The sequence below is a fragment of the Ambystoma mexicanum genome, chromosome 1p, assembly GCF_040938575.1.
Source record: "Ambystoma mexicanum isolate Mex_15411 chromosome 1p, UKY_AmexF1_1, whole genome shotgun sequence".
NCBI classification, from domain to species: Eukaryota; Metazoa; Chordata; class Amphibia; order Caudata; family Ambystomatidae; genus Ambystoma; species Ambystoma mexicanum.
Window position 1 is genome coordinate 351,345,726 of NC_090921.1, and position 24,392 is coordinate 351,370,117.

At 46.6% G+C, this 24,392-nt stretch overlaps 1 protein-coding gene across 3 annotated transcripts in view; it reads left to right on the plus strand.

Moving 5' to 3' along the window:
* B3GNT3 (UDP-GlcNAc:betaGal beta-1,3-N-acetylglucosaminyltransferase 3) overlaps positions 1-24,392 on the plus strand; it is a 403,069-nt gene that overhangs the window by 99,645 nt on the left and 279,032 nt on the right. For 2 of the 3 annotated variants that reach the window (XM_069648724.1, XM_069648700.1), the window contains exon 2: positions 13,692-13,721. The exons of the other annotated variant lie outside the window; for it this stretch is intronic. The gene's annotated coding sequence lies outside the window, so the exon portion shown is untranslated. The remainder of the gene's footprint in view (positions 1-13,691; positions 13,722-24,392) is intronic. 3 annotated transcript variants of the gene reach the window in all.

Sequence of the window (24,392 nt, forward strand, 5' to 3'; positions counted from 1 at the left end):
GCCTTGCGGCACTCCAGAGCTGAGGTGACAGGGAGCAGAAAGCAAGGGGGGCATAGAGAGGGTCTAAGTACGATCAGCCAGGAATGATGTGAACCAGACCAGTATTTGCCCTGATATACCAAACTGGTCAAGACTGGATAACAGAATGGAGTGGTCGACCGTGTCAAAAGCTGCTGAAAGACCTAACAAAATCAGGGCTCCCACTCCACCTGCATCCACCAACCTGGCCATGTCATCCTGGACGTGGCCCTGGAGTCCAGACTGGCTGCAACTACACTCTTGAGGTAAGTCTCTCGTATGGTTAAGATTGAATGTCCATAATTGTGGTTGCCCCGAATAACCTTCACCTTCTTTCTTGAAGATGCAGAAGGGATGATGGAGACGTCCAGCTGAAATAGAGGGCTGAGCTCGAGAATGTAAGAGAAAGCGCAAGGCGTGGCGCTATGAGTGTCCTTAGAAGTTGGCTGACCTGTGCTGTTGTTCCTTGCAGGTCACCGAAAGATTCCTGGAAGAATGTGGTCAGATGGAACAGGACACCGGATGGAAGGTGTCCGTACAGCGGTAGACTTCCAGAAGAGTTTGGTAAGTAAGCGGAGCCTGGAGGCGATGGAGCGGATGAATAGTCGCTTACTAATTGTCCTTTTCTTGTCCTTATTCTCTAGGATGTTGCTGGAGGAAGATACAAAATTCCAGGGAAGACTCCGGATTAAGAGAGGAGCTGGATGCAGAGCAGGTCAGGATGAATAATGTGGTTCTTCTTCTTATTCTCTCGCCCATGCAGGCCAAAGTTGCTGAGCAGGACCCGGTGAACGTCATGCTGCAAGAGCAGAATAACGTGAAGCGCGTGCCTCAATTCGGGCGTGGTTTAAATAGCCAGCAGGCATCCCAGGTGCCTTCGAGGCGGGCCTTACCCTGGATGCTAGACTGCATGCTGCAGTTCCACGTTGATCCTTGTGGGGACAGCCATATTGGGCACACCTGCCATATGAGCCTGGTGCCAATGGCGCCAGGACTGGCTCTAGGACACCCGAGAGGGACACAATTGGGCCCTTGGGGGCCTTGTTGAAATACTGTGGCGAGGGCCAGAGGCCCCGAGTTCCCTGGCCTGGGATTTACGGTTGTGACACTCTAACACAGGTGAGACCCATTGCTTATCTGCCAGCAGGGGGAAGAACATTGCAGTTTTGCCAGAACTGGCATGTGCTTTCCATCAATGCTTGGGTGCTGCAGACCATCTGAGGGCTACAGCTAGAGTTTGTCCAAGGCCCAACGCAGGAGGCTACCTCGCGGCCCATGCTAATGTCGAAAGCAGAGAGAGAGCTCCTTCACAATGAGCTGATCCAGCTCCTGCTGAAGGAGGCAATCAAGCTATGCACGCAATCGCCCAAGTTTGTGAGCAATAGTTTCCTGGTTTACTGGAAAGAGAAGGTCAGGCCAGTCATAAACTTGAAAGAGTTGAACAGTTGGGTGATATAGAGACATTTCAAGATGGAAGGTATCCATCAGCTGAGAGACATCCTAAGAGAAGGGAACTGGTTATTGAGGATGGACTTAAAAGACGCTTACCTCATGATTCCCGTAGAAGCAAAATATCGACCGGTCCTAGCTTTCAGTTGGGCAGGACGATTATGGCAATTCAAGACTATGCCCTTCGGTCTTGCGTCAGTGCCGTGGGCATTCACCAAACACATGAGACAGGTAGCAGCAAACCATCAGGGAGAAAGGGATTTGTATAATTATTTATCTAGTCGATATTCTGCTGCTAGCAGACAGATGCTTGTATACCAAACCACCTGGGTGAAAGGGCTCTTGACATTGCTGGAGTTTTGGATCAATCAGGAAAAATCAGACATGACACTGAGACACCTAGGCTCTCTGGGTTTTTTGGTGGACACAAAGAAAGCGATCCCAGAGCCGCCAGCGAGGAAGATCCGAGCCATCAAGAGAGATTAGTATTTGCCTCGTCAAGCAATTTATTGCATTGCGAGCACTAGCGAGAGTGGTGGTACTGTTGGCGTCCTCCATTCAAGCCCTATTTCTGGGGTCCCTACATTACAGGGCTCTCCAGAGGCTGGAGATCAGACACCTTCAGCACGGACTGAGGTATCATCAGGCAATACCACTAGACCAAGAATCGAACACAGAGTTACAGTGGTGGCTACTGAATATGGACACGTGGAACAGGTCCGTCATCTTCGGAGACCATTCAGATCTAGTTGTGGAATCCGTTGCCAGCAGATCAGGCTGGGGAGTGCGATGTGGCACGCTAGAGAGAGGAGGCAAATGGACCTCAGAAGAGTTACAATTTCATATAAACTGTCTAGAACAGTTAACAGGGTCATTCACAATAAAAACCTTCACGAAGGGCAAGATGAACTGTTGCATAATGCTGAAGATGGACAACATCTCAACTGTCGGATGCATAAATCCTCTTCGAGGGACAAAGTCCAGACTCCTAGCAGAATTGGCAAAGGATTTCTGGCATTGCCTGCACACAGGGATCTCAGTGACGGCAGAGTATCTTCCAGGAACACTTAGCGTGGTGGCGGACTGGAACTCGCATCATCTGACGACTCCAGCGACAGGAAACTCAACAAGTAGGTATTCAATCAACTGGAGCAGCTGGGGGCTGATAGACATGGATTTGTTCACCTCTAGGCTCAACGCATAGAATCAGTGTTTCAGCTGGAGGCTGAATCCGACAGTGCGTGGAACAGACACGTTTCACAAGACTGGAGCAGGAAACTGCACTATGCGTTTCCCCCTTTCATGAGGAGCAAGAACTAACGAAGGTCCACAGAGAGAGAGCAACGATAATAGTCATAGCGTCCATATGGAAGTCGCCAGTGTAGTTTCCAGCTCTGCTGGTACTTTCCTCCGATTTCCTGCAGATTCTGCTGTCTGGAGAGCATCTGCTCACGTGCCAAACTTGTTCGTTTCACACTCTGAGAGTGAGGAGAACTCTGACCCCTGATGGTGTACAAGGTATCGGGGAAAGATGGACACTGCCAGGCATTTATGGGCCAAGCTGCACTGCTCATTGCAGACTTGTGGACTCCCTCCACACAGAGGAGGTACGATGCAGCCTGGAGTAAATGGGCAGCCTGGTACAAAAGGAGAGCTATTCCTCCCATTTCTGCCCCTGTCGTAGCAGTCCTCAATTTTCTGGCCCCCACTTATAGAGTAGGGCAAGGCCTACAGGACCATAGGAGTTTATAGTTCAGCAATAATCGTCAGGTGGACGGAGCATTGCTGGGAGATCATCCGTTGGTGGTCAGGCTCATAAAAGTTGCTGGTTTTGAGTTCCTTCGGTTCCGAAATACATTCAGCCATGGGATGTGACCATAGTGTTACGTTTCCTAGCGGAGTGGCCGTCAGACAGACATTTGTCCCTGATTCAATTATCAGGGAAGCTGGCCATTCAGGCGAGTTTCAGACGTTCGAGCATTGGACGTAGATCGGGAGGCGTACGGACCGGATGAAGTTACTTGCACGCTCACTAGAAGGACGAAGACTAACTCCTTCGGTCTTGTATCCCTATTTGATCGGACAGCCAAAGCTGTGCATAGCAGCTTGCATTAGAGAGTATGAGCTGGGGACCGCAGGGTGTCGCAACTGTTGACTGCGCATAGAAAGCCCTACAGAGCTGTGGCGATAGCCAACATCACCAGGTGGGTCTGCAAGATCATGCGGCAGACAGGGATTGACCTGAATAGATTTAGGTCACATTCGGTCAGAAGAGTTATGGCTTCCAAAGCGTTCATAGCTGGAGTAGAACTAGGGGATATTTTACGAGCTGGAGACTAGGCTAGCGATAGCTCATTTAAGACGTTTTACTTTAAGCCTGTGCCATCAGTGGCAGATGCAGTGATTGGGATCTTTAAACCTGCATAATGCTCGCCTCCAGTCTTGACATAGAATGAAGATTACCCCTGCATACTGCGCCAGGAGTTTTGATTCTATTAAAGACACGGAGCAAACCTTACTTTCCCACTCAGCGCATGCACTGTGAATTAAATCTGTTGAATCAGCTTATTCCCTTATGAAGTGTAGGGCAGTGCATTCTCCGCCCTAATGATATGCATTCTGGTTTGACAGGAGATGGTCAGAAGAACTGCCCGGGATACTGGGTGAAGATGAGCCTCGAGAGCACTGGCATCAGTGGACTGGACCGATTTGGAAAGGTCATGATTGCCTGAGGAGGTATCACGGACAATGTGTTTTTGTGTGCTCTTGGAGTTGCAGTGTTATGGACAGTTCAGAGCATCCAAAGAAGATGTGGGGAAAAGGATAGGAAGTGGCTAGAGCCCTAGGACAGGAAGTGTTATGGACTACAAAAAGGAGTGTAAAAAGAGGGAAATGGAGTTTAAAAAAAGAAAATGAGAAAGTGTAGATAACTTTCAGTTTTTTTGTTGGAACTGTTGAAGATTAGAATTAAAGAAGTTGAAGCATAATGCTTGCCTCTGTCTTGATTAGAATCAAGACTCATTGTGCAGTATGCAGTGGTAATCTTCATTGTCTAGTGAAAGTTGTAAAGCATAGCATGTAATCACCACAGTCTGAAGCCAGTCATATGTACAGGTGATAGAATAGCTCTAAGGGGGTGAGCGCTGGGACCCACAAACCTATCCGAGGGCATTTCCAAATGTATGTAACTTTCAATGGGTGTATTTCCATTGCAGACTCCTTTTTATTGAGAAAGATGCAAGGGAAGCTGCACTACACATCAGCCAAGGTCTAAACCGCCCAAACAGTAACAACCCCAGACGCCAATGCCAATTACACAGAAATCCTGTACACGTTGACAGCCTTGTTTAGGTGTGTTGTAGTGAAGTTGAGCCATGACGGTGAGAAGACTCATTTAGAGAGGGCCTAAAGTAGAAGGAATATTTGCCCACGCATTGAAGACATGTGGGGGACGGAGCAGAGGGAGGTTGAATGTAGAAGGGTAATCATCTCTCTCATACTCAACCGATCATAGACAGGAGTCCAAGGTAAGTAACTCCCTGGTGCTGCGCTGTTTTTCTAGTCCTGTATGCTGTACCCTCATTCAATCAAACAAAAATGCCTTCTGGGGTTTTGTACTTGATTAATGCCAACTGGACGTAAGCAGTACAGAATAGGCTAGAAATGAGTACGGTCAATTTGCAATCCATGAACTTCCACTGGCTCCAGTTTGCTCTTTCTTTTTGGGTATTGCTGAGACCGAGAGGCAGAACAATTACAAAACAATAGGGCACCTCACCTGCCTGTGCATGTATGAGTTTCTCTCAGGCAATGCCGCCACCAAGAGGGGCAGTCTACTGCTTGTGTAGGGCACGCCATGGACTGCCCAGAAGATGTGCAAGAGCCTTGCGAGGGTACGTGCAGTGCTGATGCGCAGGTGCAGCTTGTGGCCCTGCGCACGAACAGTGCCACGCCACATCCACCCAACCCGAACATCATGGTGCCTGCTGAGCTGCCTACTGCTGCAGACAGTGCTGAGTGCCACCTTCAAGTAGTTGAGACGACTCGAGAGAGAGAGAGACTAAATATATGTATTAAAAAAAAATTGATAAATTGTTGTTGCCTTTCGGCTGCATTTACTGCTCTAACATTTTCACATTATAGGCAAGCGCCTAACCTTGCCTAGTGGTAACACCGGCCCTGCCCATACTGCCGTTTCATGGCAGTAAATGATTCATATGCTTGGCACAGCCTCCCATGAACGGGTTGCTACAATATGTCAAGTGGAGCACACGTCCCCGGGAAAGCACTCCCTCATATGCCTGGCATGGTCAACGTATGCAAGGTGCAGCCTCACACAAACACGGAGACGAATCTCGGCGCTCCAACTAGTATGGCAGTATTTTGGCGCAGTATAAACGCATATTAATGGCAATGTGTCCAGGTGCTGCCGTCAGTCTGCCCAGTGCAGCCAGAGGTCTCAGAAGTATTCAGCCGATTCCTGCCTCTTTTATCTGGTACAGCCACCATACGTATGGCACGGCTTCACTTTTGCGGGTACTGAAGTCCCAGTGTTGCCGTCCTATATAAGTCCATGCATCGCATAGTCTCCCTAGGTAGATCACATGTCCAGCGTAGCCTCCAAAGCCCCAGTAAATCCAGCTTAAACAAGTTGATGTTTTGTATTCCTGGACAGACATCCCATCTAGGGGGTAAAGCCTCCCTTACCCGGTTGCTGCTGTCCTATGCCAAGCACAGAATCCAATGTCCCAGTAATGCAATCCTATGAAAGTTAATGGCTAGTCTAGTCATTGGGTCAGAGGCCCAGTTGCTTCTCATCCCTCATGTTACTTTTACCATCTCTGCAAACTTCCTTTTGCTGCTGCAAGCGGTGAGGCACAAGAGGTTGGAACATTTGAAATGAAACCTGGCTCTGAGTACCCAGTTTCCCATTTCTCTTCCTGGTGCTGCCACTGTAACCTCCAACACAGTGGCCGGAGGGGTAATGCCAGGGGCCTCTGCCTCCCAAATGATGCTTTGGCACATGCCTAGCAGCATGTGCGTAAGGCTGACTCCCCCAACCCCTCTAGGGACCACTCGGAGCCATAGGGCATGCAGTGATAAAATCGCTGAAAAAAAAATTGCGGCAAAAATGCTGTGGTTTGACCTGTTAAAGGTGTACCCCATTACACCATTTAAGGGGTGCAGGAGTTGCGGGGGTGTCCTCTACATCCTTTACATGGATTGCGGTGGCAAAAACACAGCCTTTTTGCCGTGATATTTTGTGTTCACGCCATTTTTGCCGTGATTTTAACACCTGGAACCGGGCATGCTTGTCCACCTCATGCCCTCCTGCCTGTCGCCTATTTTCTACCGCTGCCCAAATTTTGCGCTCTTCTTGCTACAGTGCTTCGAAATGGCAAAAAGGCTGTGTTAAGCGCTGAAAGTGAACCCCTACCTAAATACTTTTTCACCAAGGCAATTTGTCTTAACGGTGGGCTGACACCCTTGGAGCTGCCCAGAAGACTCTTCCAGGGGATCATTCGGTGGCATTGCCAGGGGGGCACACAAGGGGATGACGGTGACAGCTTTGGCTAGAACCAGGGGTAGACTGGGAACCAAAAGTGGTCCTGGAAATGATGTTCAAAGTGGCCCACAATGCGCTGTGTGCCCAAGTCACTGTATTAGGGCTTGGGGAATTCCCACAAGAACATGGGGTGTGGCAGAGGCAGAGAGAGACGGATGGAAGAGGGCTGTGTGTATGTTAATGTTAAATTTATTTGTACCATGCACCGTCACGAACGGAATTAGTCCCCTGGCGCTCAGGCGGATCTGCAAACAAGAAGGCGAGGGGGTGGGGGGTGGTTAATCGGGTGAAGAGGGAGTAGGAAAGTGAGAAAGGTGATGTCATGTTGGCAGCTTCAGTTCTGTTTTCACTAGTGGTCGAAGTGTACGAAAAGAAGTCGTAGAACTATGTTCCCTACTGACCTGCACTGCTCCCCACAAACACCATCACCCCGCCCCCTCCCTTGCACAATACAAACCCGAAAACACATGTGCCTGTTTAATGGAACGTAGAGTGCAGTGCACTGAAAGTGCAAGCTTCAACTTATTCCTACCCTTTTATTTTAAAAGGAAACCATTCCAGAATGGTTTCTTTTTAAAATAAAAGTATAGGAACGGTAAAACTTAATTAAAAGAAGTAGAGGCGCACCACTCCCGCCCACTTTGACCACTGGTTTTCACAGTGCGCTGAGCTTTGGTGTGAATATCGGACCGATGCAAGTTCTCGTGTGCTGTTGGTGCAAGTTATGTGTTTGTTGTCGAAGTGTGGTGAAGTGCAGAGTAAGAGAAACCGCACGGCTGCGGTGAATGAAAGGCCGAGTAAGAGAAACCCCAAACCAGGGTACACAAACTAGGCCTCTGGTACAGAGACCTACCAGGAATCTTCAAAGTTCGGTGTAGGCCACTCCACCGCTGAATAGAACATCAGATCAGTGCTAGCATTACGGGACGGCGGGGGCGGCCTCTCTCTGCATATAAAGTTTCGAAAACAATGAAATGGGGGTCATCCTGGCCCAGCATTGTAATACGGTGTGCTTGACTTCATCTCGACATTGCTGTGAATGGTATATATTTGCGGGCCACTTCTCCCCAGGTCGGGGGGGGGGGGGGCATGCACTTGCGAGCCAGCGGAGAGAAGTGCGTTGTCGTGTTCACTGGCCGCCTAAAGTGATTTAGGACCGCTGCACGGTTCCGATTATGGTTCTTATGCCACCTTTTGGGATTTTCTTTTTGGTGGGAGGTTCACTGGTCCCTGGCCAGTAACTAATAGTGACATTATTGCAGCATGAATAATACAACGCCAAGTACTTAATTGGCACGGTAAGTCAGACGGACATTGCCAAAGTAAACGCACGGAAGCCACTAAATTATACATTAAATAAGGCTTCTATAAATTGCCTTGCTGGGTGGTTTCCTGGGTGTCTGGTGGACCACTGCAGGACAGTCCATAGGGGAACAGACAGGAGATAACATGCTTCCTGCTGTCAGACTTTCGGCTACTTCTCTCATCAGAGTAACCTCACCAGGCCAGGACATGGAAGGACAGGGGGTGGGGGTCAGGGGGGGGCTTAGGATTTCCCTACATGTCACTTAGGTTGATATTAGGAAAGATTATCTTTTTGCTGCTTTCCTGCCATAGACTTCAATGTGACCCACACCTCCACCACCACATACACTTTTTGCTATTGTTTGTAACGTGTTCTGAATTTTGGAGGCAGGTGCAGTCTTTTTACGTGTGTCTGTCTTGCTAAGCTCATCAGCTTTGGGGGCACTCCTCAGTCTCGATGTTAAACAGAATTTTACAATGGCTGCACTGTTAATCTTCCATGCACGTTGCACTGCACTTCACACTAAGGTGAGGACATGTTATATCCAGGACGGGCTGCTGGTAGCAGGTGCTTTTCTACTGTTTTCGTCTTGGGCATTTTACTGCTTGATGTCATGCGGAGTACCCTATAATCCAAAAATGGCTGTGCCCCAAGATTTTCACCTGTCCCTTTGCCATTGTGTAGTTTGGCCTTCTTCCTGCCCTCACAGGGGTGACATTACCATATATGGTAACCCTATGCCTGGGGAAAACTCCAGCTTTCCAGAGAAAAGCGTCAATATGCGTTTGTGGCTGAATATCTGGGGCTGGTGCTGTCTGGTCACAGTCCACATCCATGTCCTCTGACCATTTGAATGGTGTAGATCCTTAGCATTGTTGTGCTCGTGGGTGCCTCTAGCTCGAATCTTGGATAAGAGGACTCCTACAGCCAATCTTCAGATCGCCATTGGAGGCAAGAAACCTGTGAAGAGTACAATCGTGCTGAAGACCTGAACTTGCCATTGTAAGTTACCGGCAAAGTTTTGCTCCTTTGCTGATCTCACAAAGGTCCTCATCAGTGCTTCAACCCCCTTTTCCCTCTGACCCTGACTGGTAGGAACAACCAGTCTCCACCACTACATCAGGATGTTGCCGTTGGAAACTTTCAGAAGCATCCCTGACTATTTCTGTTGCCTGATCAGCTTATTCTTGGGCTACCTCTCCACATCGGTCATCGCCCTGAGGTGAGATGTGGAACCTTGCACATCCTTGACTTGTGAACCAAGAAGACGTCTGCCACTGTAGTTGTAGCTCTCCAACATGAATAGCAGCCTTGCAGATCCAGTTTCTTGGTTACTGCTATAAGGATCAACTTCCACCATTCCTTCAGTGGCCATCGCTGTTAGTTGCCTGCATAAGTATCCTGGGGGATTTCAAGGATTTCAATCCGGCAATACACCCGGGTTTCGCTTAGCATGTAATGCACAGATGAAATACCTATTGTGTCTAGGTTCAATATTCTGAGTGATATACCACTCATATCACACCCTTCTCAAAATACCCCCCCAGGTCACAATGGACCAGGAATCAGGCTGGTTGGTAAAGGTAAAATTGTATTTAAAATTCAAATCACACATGTTTTAATATACGGGGCAGCACTCGCCAATGTGGTGACAAAACAATTCAGAAAGTAGGTAAGGCAATTGAATTCACTTATAGCAATACAGAATGGAAAACACAGGAAAAAAAACTGTTTTGGGTTCTAGAAAAGATGGCGCTTAGGTTAAGGTTTCCCCCTGCAAAGTTCTTAATTCACTAATGAGCAATTCGGCACAGATGCAAGTAAGCAGCAAGTGTTCAGGAATGTAGAACAGTATACAGTGTTTGAATATAATCTTCCCTCCCCAAGTGGAAAGTGTGCAAAAATCCTTAAATTGATATAAATTCCTATGGGAGCAACACTGAACAGGTCCTAACAAACATAAGCTATAAGATGAGCAACAGAACACACTTTAAATCAGATTGGGAGTTTTGGAAATACTTTGAATGGGAAAAGACACGTGTAAAACTTTTGCAAAATTGCAAATTCGTGCCTAAATTTCACTACTGTGTTGTGGAGGTAGCTACATGTCTTATGTTTAAGTGAGAGTTGAAATTAAGTTCCTAGCTATAAAAGTGAAGAAGTTATGCAAGTTTGAATAAGGGGCGTTTTTGAAAAAAATGAACAGAGAAAAACAGAATAGGTTTTAAATGACGGATTGGTTTTATTTAAACTATATTAATGACTAAGAAAAAGAGGAATGCTGCCCTGTAATCTCCAGTTACGCACGGCCGCTTGTAACTCTTCATGTGTCGGATACTACATTTTCTTTATGGGAATTACTTTATTTAATCCAAATCACTAATGGCTTATGGTAAGCCTAAAACAACAAATGAGAGAAAATAAGAGCTAACACTAGAGATACAAACAGGGTTGCATGAATGGTTCGGTCACTATTGGAGGTTCTTAAGTTAAAGAGAAGATGGGTTGAGAGATGGGGTTAGGACAAGGCAAATGTACAATGGGTTACTATGATTCCTGTTGATACTTACAGTCCATTGTAAATTAAGATTGGACCATCAGGTTCTGGTCATCACGGATCAGGTCTACAGGCAGCAGGGCACATCTGGCGGAATTGGATCAGCTGGGCGGTTCTAGTCAATTGTACTGGTACCTCCAGATTGGATTGGCCCTTCTGGTCACTGGACACTGTAGATTAGCGGGATGTTGAGTTTCTGCAGGCAAGCATGAATGGTAGCAAGCCGGACTGGATCAGAATGATTTCCCTGAAGTTTCTTTAGGATGGTTTCAGGATTTGGGCCTAGCTGAAAAGAGTTCAGCAACTGCTGGGCCTTGGTTTTGCAAAGTAGTGTGGATCAGTAGTGTGGATCAAGACAAGATAAAGAATTCTGGAACAGGGCGTCAGGTGGAATCCGGATGGAGTCAGGAATCAGTGTGTGTCTGTGTGTTGTGCGGTCCCCATATTTATCATGCCAAGTGACATCACTCAGTTTATGGTAGGGGCAGAATTACAGTTCTCACCAACAAGGCTGTGAGTGGTAAAATGCACTTGCCTTTTTCTGGTTGGAAGCCAGAAAGAGCTGTCATATTTTATTATGTGACTTGGGAACACAATGATTTTGACCAAAACTTAACTTTACCATAAATATACATTTCTATAATTATGCCTGCTAATAAAATCGGACACATGCATTAAATATTCTTTGGGTTACCCTTACGTCCAATCCCCATCTCAGTGGGAGCTGGCTCTGTCATTCTGTGGAATTTTGTCAATTTAATCAAAGATTTGGCCAAACAATTTCCTAATTCAGTACATATCTGTGCAATCACCCCTAAAACACGGGTCTACATTTGCAGCATCAATAGTTTTGGCACAATTATTCTTTCTCTGCAACTTTTGTGCCTTTATGTAGTACAGGGTTCGATCACGTCTTGACAGAAAAAGCATAACATTAGAGTTACAACTACCAATTTTTAGATTTGTCCTCCTTCATATGGCAAAGTTAAAGGTTTTTGAAGCTTACTTACAAATAGGGTGCCAAGGACGAGATAGCTTGTCCTTTTTTGGCACTCTGTTTTGAGCGATCCCTGCAAAGCTCAAAACAGTAATCCAACCCCCGGGCTATGTGAGGGGAAGGTCCCCCCTCACTGCCAGGGGGCTGGATTATCTTCAATTTCACGTCGGCGTGCATAAAGCACGCTGACTTGAAAGTAATTTTCACTGCGGCAGCCATTTCGGGCTGCCATGGTGAAAATGAAAGGTGAGACTCCACCTTTCTCCCCCTCGATCTCCGGCTGTATTTCAAGCCGGCGATCGAGGGAGGTGTCATTGGAAAGGGGAGTTTCTCCCCTTTTCAACGACACCTTTTGTGAAAGCATTGCTGGGCGTGGATCGGGCACCCAGCAATTGCCACTAGACACCAGGGATTTGTCTGAGAAGCGGGGGCTGCTTACAGTAAGCAGCCCTCTTCCCCTCCACCCAGCCCCCAAAGCATGGGGGCACATATGTGCTGAACCCTGGTGGCAGATGGCTGATCATCTGTCCCCAGGGAAGGGAACAAAATGAAAACAAACACAAAAGGGAGATTTGGGTGGGAGTGGGGGGCACTAGCCACAAGGGATTTATTTTATGGAAAAGAGGGGTGGCTCTCTCCCGCTCACCCCAAGGGGAAATGGGGGCACCCCTTGTAGCCCTCCATGGGGGCAGATATCTTCTCCTAGGAAGGGGCATTTGACCCCAGGGAGGGCGGCATGAGATGCCCCCATGTATTTGGTGTGGGAGGAGAGGGTCACCACCATTACATTAGAAAATTACCTGGCAGTTTAGGGTGCCCCTCAGCCCCCCCTAAAGTGCAGCCTGCCATGTTCAATGTTTTCTTTGTTTACCAAACTTGCCTTGGCGCAGAGGGGCAAAATGGTGTGCCAATCTGGCCCTAGGGTGCCAAAACCTTACTGCCCCTCCCACTGGGGGGGGCTGTCCCACAATTTTGTGGTGGCCCTCTTCCCCTCCTACCGCAAATGGAGGGGGGGTGTACCTCACACAGCCGTTTGTAGGAGGCCCAGGGAGGCCTGCGTGAGAGGTGCCCCTGTACCCATTTGGGGTGAGGGGGAGAGGGACAGCAAAAATTGTGGTACAGGCCCACCAGTGGGCGGGGCAGTAAGGTTTGGGCACCCTGGGGCCAGATTGGCACACCAATGTACCCCTCTGCGCCAAGGGGAGTTGGGTTACCAAAGGAAAAAAGTGAAAATGGTGGACTGCATTTTAGGGGGGGCTGTGGGGCACCCCAAACCGACGGGGAAATTTATAATGGGATGGGGTGGTGATCCCCACCCACAATGGAGTGGGGGCCATGTCATGCAGCCCTCCTTGGGGCCAGATATCTGCTCCTAGGAAGGGACACCTGAGCCCAGGGAAGAGTGCAGGACAACCCCCCCTTAGTGCAGCCTGCCATTTGAAATTTTATTTCTTAGTTTACCAAACTTGCCTTGGCGCAGAGGGGCACTTTGGTGTCCCAATATGGCACTAGGTGCCCAAACCCTACTTGCCCATCCATTGGGGGCCTGTCCAATTTTTTGGGGTGGGCTTCACCCCCACCCGAAATGGAGTGCGGGGGGGGGGGGTCGCTTCATGCAGCCCTCCCTGGGGCAGATATTTGCTCGTAGGAAGGGGCAAATGGGTTTTCACTGGGGGTGAGGTTCAGTAGACCACCAGGGATGGCTTGCAAGGGGGGGGGGGGGGCATTCTTAGAAAGTATTGATTTTGTTTTTGCTGGTGTGACCATAGGTAACACATGTTTTTTGTTTTGTTTACAGCTTTTTCTGCACGAGCAGCTGCAACGTTATGTGAGTACTGTTTTTTTTATTATTCTATGGTTGGGGCCCACTGTCAGTGGGGTGGGTGAGACTAGGGCTGGTTTGTTGGCAGTGTGGGTGGGAATGAGCCATCTGGGTAGATATAATTGCAGGGGCAGGCCACAAATTGCCCCCCATGCCAGCAGAACATTGGTGTTTCCCCTGGGAGCGGATGCCTCCCATGTGGGTTGTCCATCTGCAAGCCCAGGCTGCAGATCTGGCTGTGCTGCGTTATAGGTGTTGCCTCCGGGGAGGAATGGGGATCCTGCCGGGGATTCCTGGAGCTGCCGCTGTGCTTAGGGGACGGTACACTCACATGGTGCATGGATGTCCGAGGCCGGGGACATCACCTCCAACCATCCTGGAGTTGTGGCTGGGCTGCATTACAGCTTTTCCTTTCAGGGAGGTTTTGGCACACTGCTGGGACTCCCTGGTGGGGAGAAGCTGTAATGCAGGCTAGCCAGAGCTGCAGCAAAGTCGGCAGTAATATCCCTGGCCTTGGGCATCCTTCTCCCATGTGAGTCTTTGGCGGGGCTTGTGGGTAATACATTCTAGGGAGATTTGCGCAAGTCAGACATCTTTGGATTCCCACGGGTGTTTTCTTTTCAGAAATGCATGGGGTTCCCTGTTTTCCTTGCTGGCTTTGACACCCTAGGCCCAAATCTGAAGATTGCCCACACGAACAAAATGTGCTGTGCCGAAAGGCTTGGGGTTACCCGTGGGTTAACCTTTTCCTTTTGCCCCCGGTACCCACATGTGAGGTACCATTTTGATTGGGACACCTTTGGGAACGCGGGAAGGTATGACCTCTGTTGTTGGCAACATGTTTCGGTGAGTGGACAGAGGGAAACGTTTCTGAAATTGACTGGAAATAAAAGGCAATTCTCAGACATTTCGCTCTGGCCACCCACCGAAACACACATGGCCTAACTTCCCGCATCCCCACACGTGTCCCAATGAAAATGGTACTGCACATGTGTGAGTACACCTACCTGGGGCACAAAAGGAAAAGGGTAACCTACTGGTAACCCCAAGCCTTTCGGCACAGCACATTTTGTTCATGTGGGCAACCTACAGATTTGGGCCAAGGGTGTCGAAGCCAGTAAGTAAAACTGGGAACCCCATGTATTTCCAAAAAGAGGACACCCATGGAAATCTGCGGTCTGACTTGCGCAAATCGGCACAGAATTTATTACCCAGAAACCCCGGCAAAGTACAAATTTGGGGGTAAAAAACACAATTTTCAGACATTTCACACTGCTCACCCACCGAAACACACTGCCAACAACCAATGTCATACCTTCCTGCATACCCACAGGTGTCCCGACAAAAACGGTACCTCGCATGTGTGGGTGCACCTACTGGGGCGCAAAAGGAAAAAGGCTACACCACTTGTAACCCCCAAAGGGTTTGGGGAGACAACCTATAGATTTGGGCCTAGGGTGTCCAAGCCACCAAGGAAAACAGGTAACTCATGCATTTCTGAAAGGAGGACATGCATGGGAATCCGCAGAGGTCTGACTTGTGCAAATCGGCGCAGAATTTATTACCCAAAAACCCTGGCAAACCTGAAATGTGGCGAAAAAACCCCAATTTCTGCACATTTCACTTGGCTCACCAACCAAAACACGCAGCCTGCACATGACCTTCCGTCCCGCGTTCCCACATGTGTCCCGATGAAAACGGTACCTCACTTGTGTGGGTGCACCTACATGGACACCAAGGGGAAAGCCTAAAATACCCCTAACCCCAAGTCTTTTCCGACAACTGAATTTCACGATTTTTTCCGACGAGCAAACCATCCAGATATTGGCCTAGGGTGTCCAAGCCACCAAGGAAAACCGGGAACCCAATGCATTTCTGAAAAGAGGACACCCGTGGAAATACACAAAGGTCTGACATGCATGAAGCGGGCCAGAATTTATTACCCAGAACCCCAGACAAAGTGAACATTGTGGTTTTTCCCACCAAATATCACACTTTGTCGGGGATTGTGGGTAAACAATTCTGGGCCGCTTTGCGCAAGTCAGACCTCTGTGCATTCCCACGGGTGTCCTCTTTTCAGAAATGCATGGTGTTCCAAGTTTTCCTTGGTGGCTTGGACACCCTAGGCCCAAATCTGTATGGTGTGCACATTAGTCAAAATCCTGCAATACTGCTGTGCGAAAAGAGTTGTGGTTACCAGTGTTTTAGGCTTTCTCCTTGGGGTCCAGGTAGGTGTACCCACACATGTGAGGTACCGTTTTCATCAGGACACCTGTGGGAACACAGGACGGTAGGCCTTGTGTTGTTGGCGGCGTGTTTCAGTGGGTGATCCGAGTGAAATGTGCAGAAAATGGTTTTATTTTGCCACATTTCAGACTTTGCCGGGGTTTCTGGCTAATACATTCTGAGGCGATTTGCGCAAGTCAGACCTCTGCAGATTTCCACGGGTGTCCTCTTTTCGGAAATGCATGGGGTTCACTGTTTTCCTTGGTGGCTTGGACACCTGAGGCCCATATCTGTATGGTGTGCCCATCTGGAAAAATTGTGAAATACAGCTGTCGGATAAGACTTGGGGTTAGGGGTGTTTTCGGCATTCCCCTTTGCCCCCAGATGGGTGCACCGACACATGTGAGGTACCGTTTTCATCGGGATACCTGGGTAAACACGGGAAGGTATGATATTTGTTGTGTTTGTGTGGTGTTCATAACATTTAGACCCATTTGCTGGTGCCCTTTGTCACACAACCCTTTAATTTCCCAAATGTGCCCTACATTTAGTCGCTGCTTCAGGCACCATACACTTTTGGAACCTGCACAAGCCACCTACCTTTGAAAAGGTCTGCCTGTGCTCTTTCAAAGAATGTATGCTTGCCATTCCTCACCACATTAGTTTTCCTGATTTACAGATGCTAAGTACGTCTGTTCAGGCCGTAAGCATAAAATTCCTGTGTACCATGGCTCAGTGTTTGGCTTGTGGTATTGCTTGTTTTGTGAAACACTACAAAAAATGTGTGCTTTCCTAACTGCAAGAGACAGGGGTGGGGGGGGAAATGTAGCAGAGCATTGTTTTTCTCAAAATACATAGAAGCCATTGCCGTACCAAGCCAACCATGTCCACCACATACCTTTTTCTTGTTGGTAATTTTCCTGCTATTCCCCTAATCTATGGCATTTTCCCCTACCTAGTTGTTGCCTGACCTGCATAAATTGCTACTTCCTAAACTTGGAATTTTGTCTACGTTTCAGAAATGTATGCCTTTCTGTCCTCCAATTCGGATTTCCTGCCCTTTTCTTCCATTCCGTCCACGCATGTCCAATTGGCAAAAATGGCGAAATCGTCTACCTCTCTCAAAATGATTGATAACCACATCAAAATATTTTTTTGTTCTTGAAAGCCAGGAAATTGTGGAATTCAGCACAGCAAACCATTTGTTCCTAGCTCTTACAAGGAAAAAACCACAGGCTTCTTTATACAACATTTTATAGGCATTTTTTGAAAAAATACAACATTTTTGCCCTTTTTGGTTATTTTTTCTCACCCCCTACAGCAACCTGGGATTTCTGGGTGGCATTATGACCGCCTACATGTGGGGGAAAAGAAGGGGCCAAATTACGCCAAGATATCTCATGTAACAAAAATGTTACAAGGCATTGAATGGCAACATATCCAACACCAAAAAAGGCCTTGGCACTGGGGGGGAAAATCCATGGCCCTTAAAGGGTTAAACTGTCTTTACATCAGATTTTCCTCTGCAGCACATACATTTTAATTTAGCATTATTTCTTTCCTTGAGTGCTGGGATTTGTCTGCAGTCTGTATGTATGTATCCAGCCTTTGCTTGGAGTTCTCTCTGCGTAGCTGAAATTGTTACATGTTGCCATTTTTATGCATCCCCCCCTCCACGGTGGAACTCAAAACAATGTTGCTGGACTGTCTTTTTCATGAAATACATTTCTTAGCTGCTGTCAGTCAGTGAGGCCCGGCTCCTCTGAGCTCCTCAATCCAACACTGAAAGATCTGTAACCCTTTTACTCTCAAAGATTCACTGGAAAATGAGTGGATCTAGTGCCAAAACAGCACTTTGAAGGCTGCAAAGCTGAATTTTAAGACATTTTCGGGTTTAAGCCCAATTCTGCGGCCTTGCTTCATGTTAATGTAACAGCACCCACTGGCATGCTCCTGCAGTGAGAATTCTGCTTCTCCCCCCCCTACTTTGAATGTGTGGGCAGGGGTGTGCAGCCTTTTGTGATTGTGACCTACATGCAGTTTTTCAGATTTCTGCGTGCACAGGGTTTAGGGCATCCATTTTTGGCAGTTTATTTCCCCATTTGTAAATTGATGCAGTGGAGTGTTGTTCTTTTCCTCACCATAGCGGAGGTGTCCAGCAGTCCAGTATATAGAACCAATACATTAGAGCACAGAACTGCCGACTAACCACACCTAAAACCTTGACATGATCTCTACTTTTCAGACCCCTGGCCCTCATTCAAAGAAATCAAGATCAAGAAAAAAGGGGGCATGTTGATTTCAGGAACTTCTGCAGTGCTCCATGAGTGAATCGGAGTACAAGGAGGGTGGGGGGTGTAAAACCACCTATCACCCCCCCAAACCTCCATAGGCTTTAACGGGCATAAAGGCCTCTCCCATGACTGACTTATCAACGGACTGGTCAAGGGTGCACCTCTAGGCTTCCCCTTAGTTGGCTGGATTGGGAGAGGGTCTACTAAGAAGCCTTTTACTTTAACTTTGAGAAGCTTACAACTGCCTGCTGGCTTAGTCTGCACTTTTTGACTCTTAGCCATCTGATCAGAACTGAACTGGGTCCTGTGACTTCGGGGCACTAGCCCTATCTAGGTAAGAACTTTTTAAGGTGTGGTGTATCTAATGTTGTAAGGTTTTGTATGATGTTCATATCTCTTTATTCTTCCAATATTAGTTTTCTAGCTGATGGTTACTTACCTTGTTCTTTTTATTCACTTGCTTTGTTATCCTACAATATTCTGAAACTGCTCTAGCTGTTTACTTGAAGTAAAGTAGTCATTAACAGAGCACACCAAAATGAATGTGTATATAATATAGCGTAACACCCGGTCAGCAGGACCAAATCGGTTGCAGGGGTCAGAGTTAAAGGCCGGAGTGGAAAGATCGCGTTTAAAGAGCCTCAGGCCAATACCATCTGATCTGGCATGCCGGAGAGGGTTTTAAGGCTATTGGCCCCCCAGGTTTCCGATCCAGAATCTGCGGTGTTAAGAAAATATTTTATTCAAGGAACGTGAGACACGAGGCATCCCGTTCTTTGAATGAAAACACTGGCACAAGATGCCAACCATGGGTCTGGAAGGTGGGGCTCCATAGGAGACCCTCCTCCATTTCCATGGCAGTTGGCAAAGGTAGACTGCGGTGGCAGGCATTGCCCGTAGGAACTTCTTCAGCCATTGAGAAGGGTTGTGGTTGCAGAGTTCATGCAGCAGGTAATGCCTTGGTTCACACAGCAACTTCACCCCAAATATGCCCCTGACATGGTTGGAAACAAGAGCTTGCCTCTTGCTTGGAAGTCTCTGGTCTTCACCACCCTTGAAGAAGACTTTATTACCAACCAGGTTTAAGGTGAATTTCTCTTCAGTAGTCCAAAGATGAATCAACAAGGTGAGGGCTCTTCTCTGGGGTCGCCTGCAGGCTGCTATATCGCCCCACCCATCTCATTAGCCCAGCGCTGATCTCCCAACTGGGTCAAGTCACACCTTCCCTTAGGGTGTGTAATTCAAAGGGTGTTGATTCTAAGAGCTCATCTCCTCCGTTCGATCCTGTTTGGGAAGGGTGGGACTTGTTTCTTCCCTTGATCTCCTCTTACATGACTGCCTAACCACTCTAGCCTGTGCCATGTTTGCCACATTCTTTCTTCCTGGGGCCCACTTGGCCACCTGCCTGGGTGTCTACTGTAAATGTTATCAACTGGCTGGATATTTTAAAAGCTATTTCTCAGATTACGCTTCCTATTTTTCTTACTCTATGCCTATCCCAACTCACTAATCCTATCATACTTTATCTTATTGCTCTCAGATCTCTTGGACTCACAATCTTGTCTCCGTTCCTTCTACCCACCTCTCTCTCTGTTTAATGCTTGCTCTGTAACACATATATAATATGACACTTTCTTTCCACAAAATCTACAATTCCTCTGAACGGAAATGTGGCTTCAACCCACGGACTCGTTTACTGCCATCTCTTACTACCTCCAGTACTAGGTTTGTTAAAGTCCCTCGCACTACTGGTTTTCTGCCTTTGTGCATCACTTTGCTTGTACTGCCATTTCCTCTGGTGATCTACCCAACGATGGGCCCACTTCTTTCTGTGATCTTGATTTCTTGCTCTCCTCAATACTACATCCTGATTTCCCTTTTTTCCTACTTGGCGACTTCAGTCATCACCTCTCCTACTACTCAAGCTTAATCTTTTCATCCAATTTTTCATTCCTATCTTCTTCATTATCCTACACCTCCTTTCCATACTTCTGGATCTTTTCTTCTCATCCCTCCAAATCTTCAATTTCGGTTTCACTTTTCTTTTCTTCTGCTCTCTTCTGTTCTTCTCCTTCTCTCCTCCTCCCCTTACTATCCAGCCTTCTTCTTCTATTTTTTCATTGTAATCTTTGCAACTTCAATTTTGACCACTTTCTCAATACACACTCAAATTCCCCTCCCATTCCTTTCTGACTGCTCCCACCTCTCTGTTGACTCACCTTTATCTTCTCTAAACACTGGTCTCCTCTCTACTCTGACTTCCTCCATCCTGCACATCCCTTTCAACCTTCACGTAAATCTCTCTAGCCCTCGCTGCCACCCTTCTCACCCCCCCCACAACATCTGACGCTATACCCTTCACTTCAGCAAGCCGATACACTCTGGGAAGTGTAAGCTGCCTACTGATCTTTATTCCCTCTAAATGCTACACTCTCTGCTAAAAAAAAAAGAATCTTCTAGTTTCATTCTCTCGCTGTTTCCTCAGTCTATTTCAGATTTTGAAGCATATACTTTCTCTCCCCTCATGACCCTTCTCGATCATCGTCTCTCAGTCCAGCTGTTTTACGCCCAATCATTTACTGATCGTTTTGCTTCTGTTAATCTATTCTAGCGGCGACTGCCTCTCCCATCCCCCCCAGCAGATTTTACTCTCGCCTCCTTATGTCTACTTACTGACTCAGATTCAATACCTGTGCCCACCCTACGGTTTCCCCTCTTGACCCTAACCCACCGCCACTTACACCAAAGGTGTTCCCTACTCCTTATTCCTTTCCTTAACATGCTTCTGAGTCTTTCCCTTCCTACTGCTAGCTTTCCTCTGCCTTTTAAGCACGCAGCGATTTCTCCTTATTCCTATAAAACCTACTCTCGACGTGTCAACTCCTATTAATTTCCGTCTGATCTCTTTTCCCTATCCCTCCAGAATTCTCAAACGTAGACTATACTCCAGTTTCCACCTTTCTTGATAATCATTCTTTACTTTCTCTACCCCAGTCTGGCTTTTGTCCGTCATTCTACTGAAACCGCTTTTCACTGTGTCTCAAATTCTTAACTGCTCGTCATGATGATCATTCCTCCATCTAGATTCTTAATGTATGCAGCCTCTGATATTGAGGATCATCAATTACTCCTTGCGTCTCTTCCTACCTTGGGTTTCTCCGACTTTGTGCTTTCATGGTTCCAGTCTTGCCTCCCAAATATCTCCTCCTGTTTCTTGAATTGGGAAGCTCTCCGATACTTTCCCTTCTGTTGTTTTACGCTGATAATTGATCTCGGCTTGATTTGCAAGAGCCTAGGTCCATGAGTGGCCAATCGCAGGCATTCAACCACTGTTCCATTAATCTTTCGAATACATGACACATACTAGGTTTAACCAATATATATTACATTTTTTACAGCACAAAAAAAACCATAAATTGATGAAATGGGCAAATGTTGACGAATAAAAACAACCTGGGAGCGTTAATTATCGTGGTGGTCTCAGATGGTCATCATGATTCATGATAACTTTTCTTCCATTCTAAGATGGATGTTAAATGGGCCGAAAAGTTTTTATGTGCATTTTACACTTTCGTTGAATATTGTGCATTGATTTAAAGGAGGAGCAGCACAGGGCAATGAACTGGGATTGCTTGGGCTGCAATATGGGCCGCGTGCTGGGCTTTAGAGTTGATCAGTGCAAGTAGGCTGATGCATAAACCAATGTGTTCAAGGTGGACTGTTAATGCACATCTTTTAGTTGCGTCCTGTAGAGATCTGCACAACTTTCCAGTTCACAGTGTGCTGCGTCCGGGACCACAGCATGTGTGCTATTGAGGAAGATGGGGCTCGCTCAAGGGAGAAGAGGTGATTCATTAGGGCGGTCCCACTAGAGGGGCTGTGCGTGATGCATTGGGGCAGAGATCCTCGTGATCTAATAGCTCACGATTTGCACCTCCTAATGAGCTTGTAGACGACTTAAGCCATGCCTCCTTCACCGCCCCCAAACTACACTACATGCATACGCATGCAGAAATTTCACATTAATCCTTGTGCGGTAGGGTGAATATATCTGAATTTCACAGGTTTTTAGTACCGCAATATATATATTAAATGAACGTTATGGTTCAGTTGCGGTACTAAAAACCTGTGAAATTCACTAAAAAACTCACTCAGGAAGTACTTGAATGCCTTAAGTAATATATGATAAACAATACTCATTTGTTTAAAAAAATCACTTCTTTCTGCTGCAGACGAAATAGCCATGCATTTAGGGTATTTAGTGGTGGCGCGAGTTATAGTTGCTTAGCTTACCATGACTGCCGAATTTCAAGGGTTTTTCGGTTTTACTTGGAACCATAATGTCCCTTCAACAAAGTGTTTTTTTTTTTTGTTTGTTTTTTTTTACTGAATTTCATAGGTTTTTAGTAGCGCAACTTAACCATAACCTGCCTTTTTAACAAAGTTGTTTTTACTGAATATGCACTTTCATCATGTGAATTTGGGAGATGTTTACTAGGATTCCCTTACTTTATATATATATATATATATATATATATATATATATGTAACATAGAACATACTTAACCCCCGTGCTAATGATTTTTGAAGGCCACGGACTGTGCGTATGTCCGCGGACGACAACAACACTACCCAAACACTCAGGGGGTATATGAAATTGTTCTATCGTACCATTTAAAAACTGTACAAGTTTAAAAAGCAGCACGTAAACACATTATAAGTAATAATAAATAAGCAGTGGAAGCTACATGTCTAACACATCAACCATCCATTTAAATACCATATGTAATGAAATGGATTATACCATAACAAAAAAGATATGCCTCCAACATAATTACGTCACAGAAACTGCAGACCTAGGGGCGTCCGTAGACAAACACAAGACAACCAATACAAAATACCAGAAACTAGTAAGTAAACATCATTTTTCTTAGATATTTGTATACTTTTTGTATGAGGTACAGAACAATTAATGTATTTGTATTTTTTTTCACACAGAAATGTGCAGTACTTTGGAGTTGCTCGAGGAGAATTTTCCGCGTGACGAAATGTCAGAAGATAGCGATAATAATAGTACACACGTCTCTGCATAAGCAAATTAATAGTCAGTACTTTGTGTACTTAACATATATATATATATATATATATATATATATATTTATTTTTAACAAAAATTGAAGAAATTCCACCAAAAGACACAATGCAAGACACCTTGCAGCGCATAGAACAGAAAGTGGACATGCTGAAAGATAATTTCAATGGTTTAAGGCAATTTGTGGAGGAGCACGTGAAAGGAAAAATTATACCTGTACCTGTCCCGCCTATCCATGTCCAAGTGAAGTATCCCCAAACCCACACGAACAACAAAAACCTTTCGACGAAACCTCCAGCCCTCCATCCCCTCACAACCGTCCTTTGCAAACCCCTAATTCCCCTATAGTTTCTGCTTCCCCCTCTCTTTCTTAATTGCTGTATATGTGTATAATGAAATAAATATTATGTTGGGTTTAATGAAATTGTTCGTCTAATTTCTTTTTTTTTTTTAACAGTTAAAATGGCTGCGGACAGTGCGCCTGTCCGGCTTGTCCGTAATTAACAAAATATGGATGTCTTAAAGACACTACACCTAGCCCTACCATTCGCATCCAAGATGAAAGTGTTCTTAGAACATCCCAGTTGTGCGGGATGTCCATAAATCAACAAAATGGGGGTGTCCTAAGGACACAATACCTGTCCGTACCATTCGCAACCAAGATGGAACTGTCCGTAGAACAGGCGCGGTGACCGCGATGTCCGTAGTCAAATAAAATGGAGGGGTCCTAAGGACACTATACCTGGCCGTACAGTCTGTAGAACATCTACGGACATGTGCACCACACCCGTAAATCCTGCGAACATCTCGCCTGTCCGTAACTGTCTGTCTCACTTGTGTCTCACTTTTAATTAGTTTCAGGACCCGAACACTGTCCGTAGAACACCCACACGCATGCAAACGACCGTACCTGTGCATTTTGTGTCCCGTGGACACCCATGTCCTTCGCGGGCGTGTTCAGAACGTCATCATGTGACCGCACCCACGCTGAGCGTGTGTCTAAATTTGCGCACTTTGTCCGCTTCCCCAACTTTTTAAAAGAACTTATCCAGACAATTCAAATTA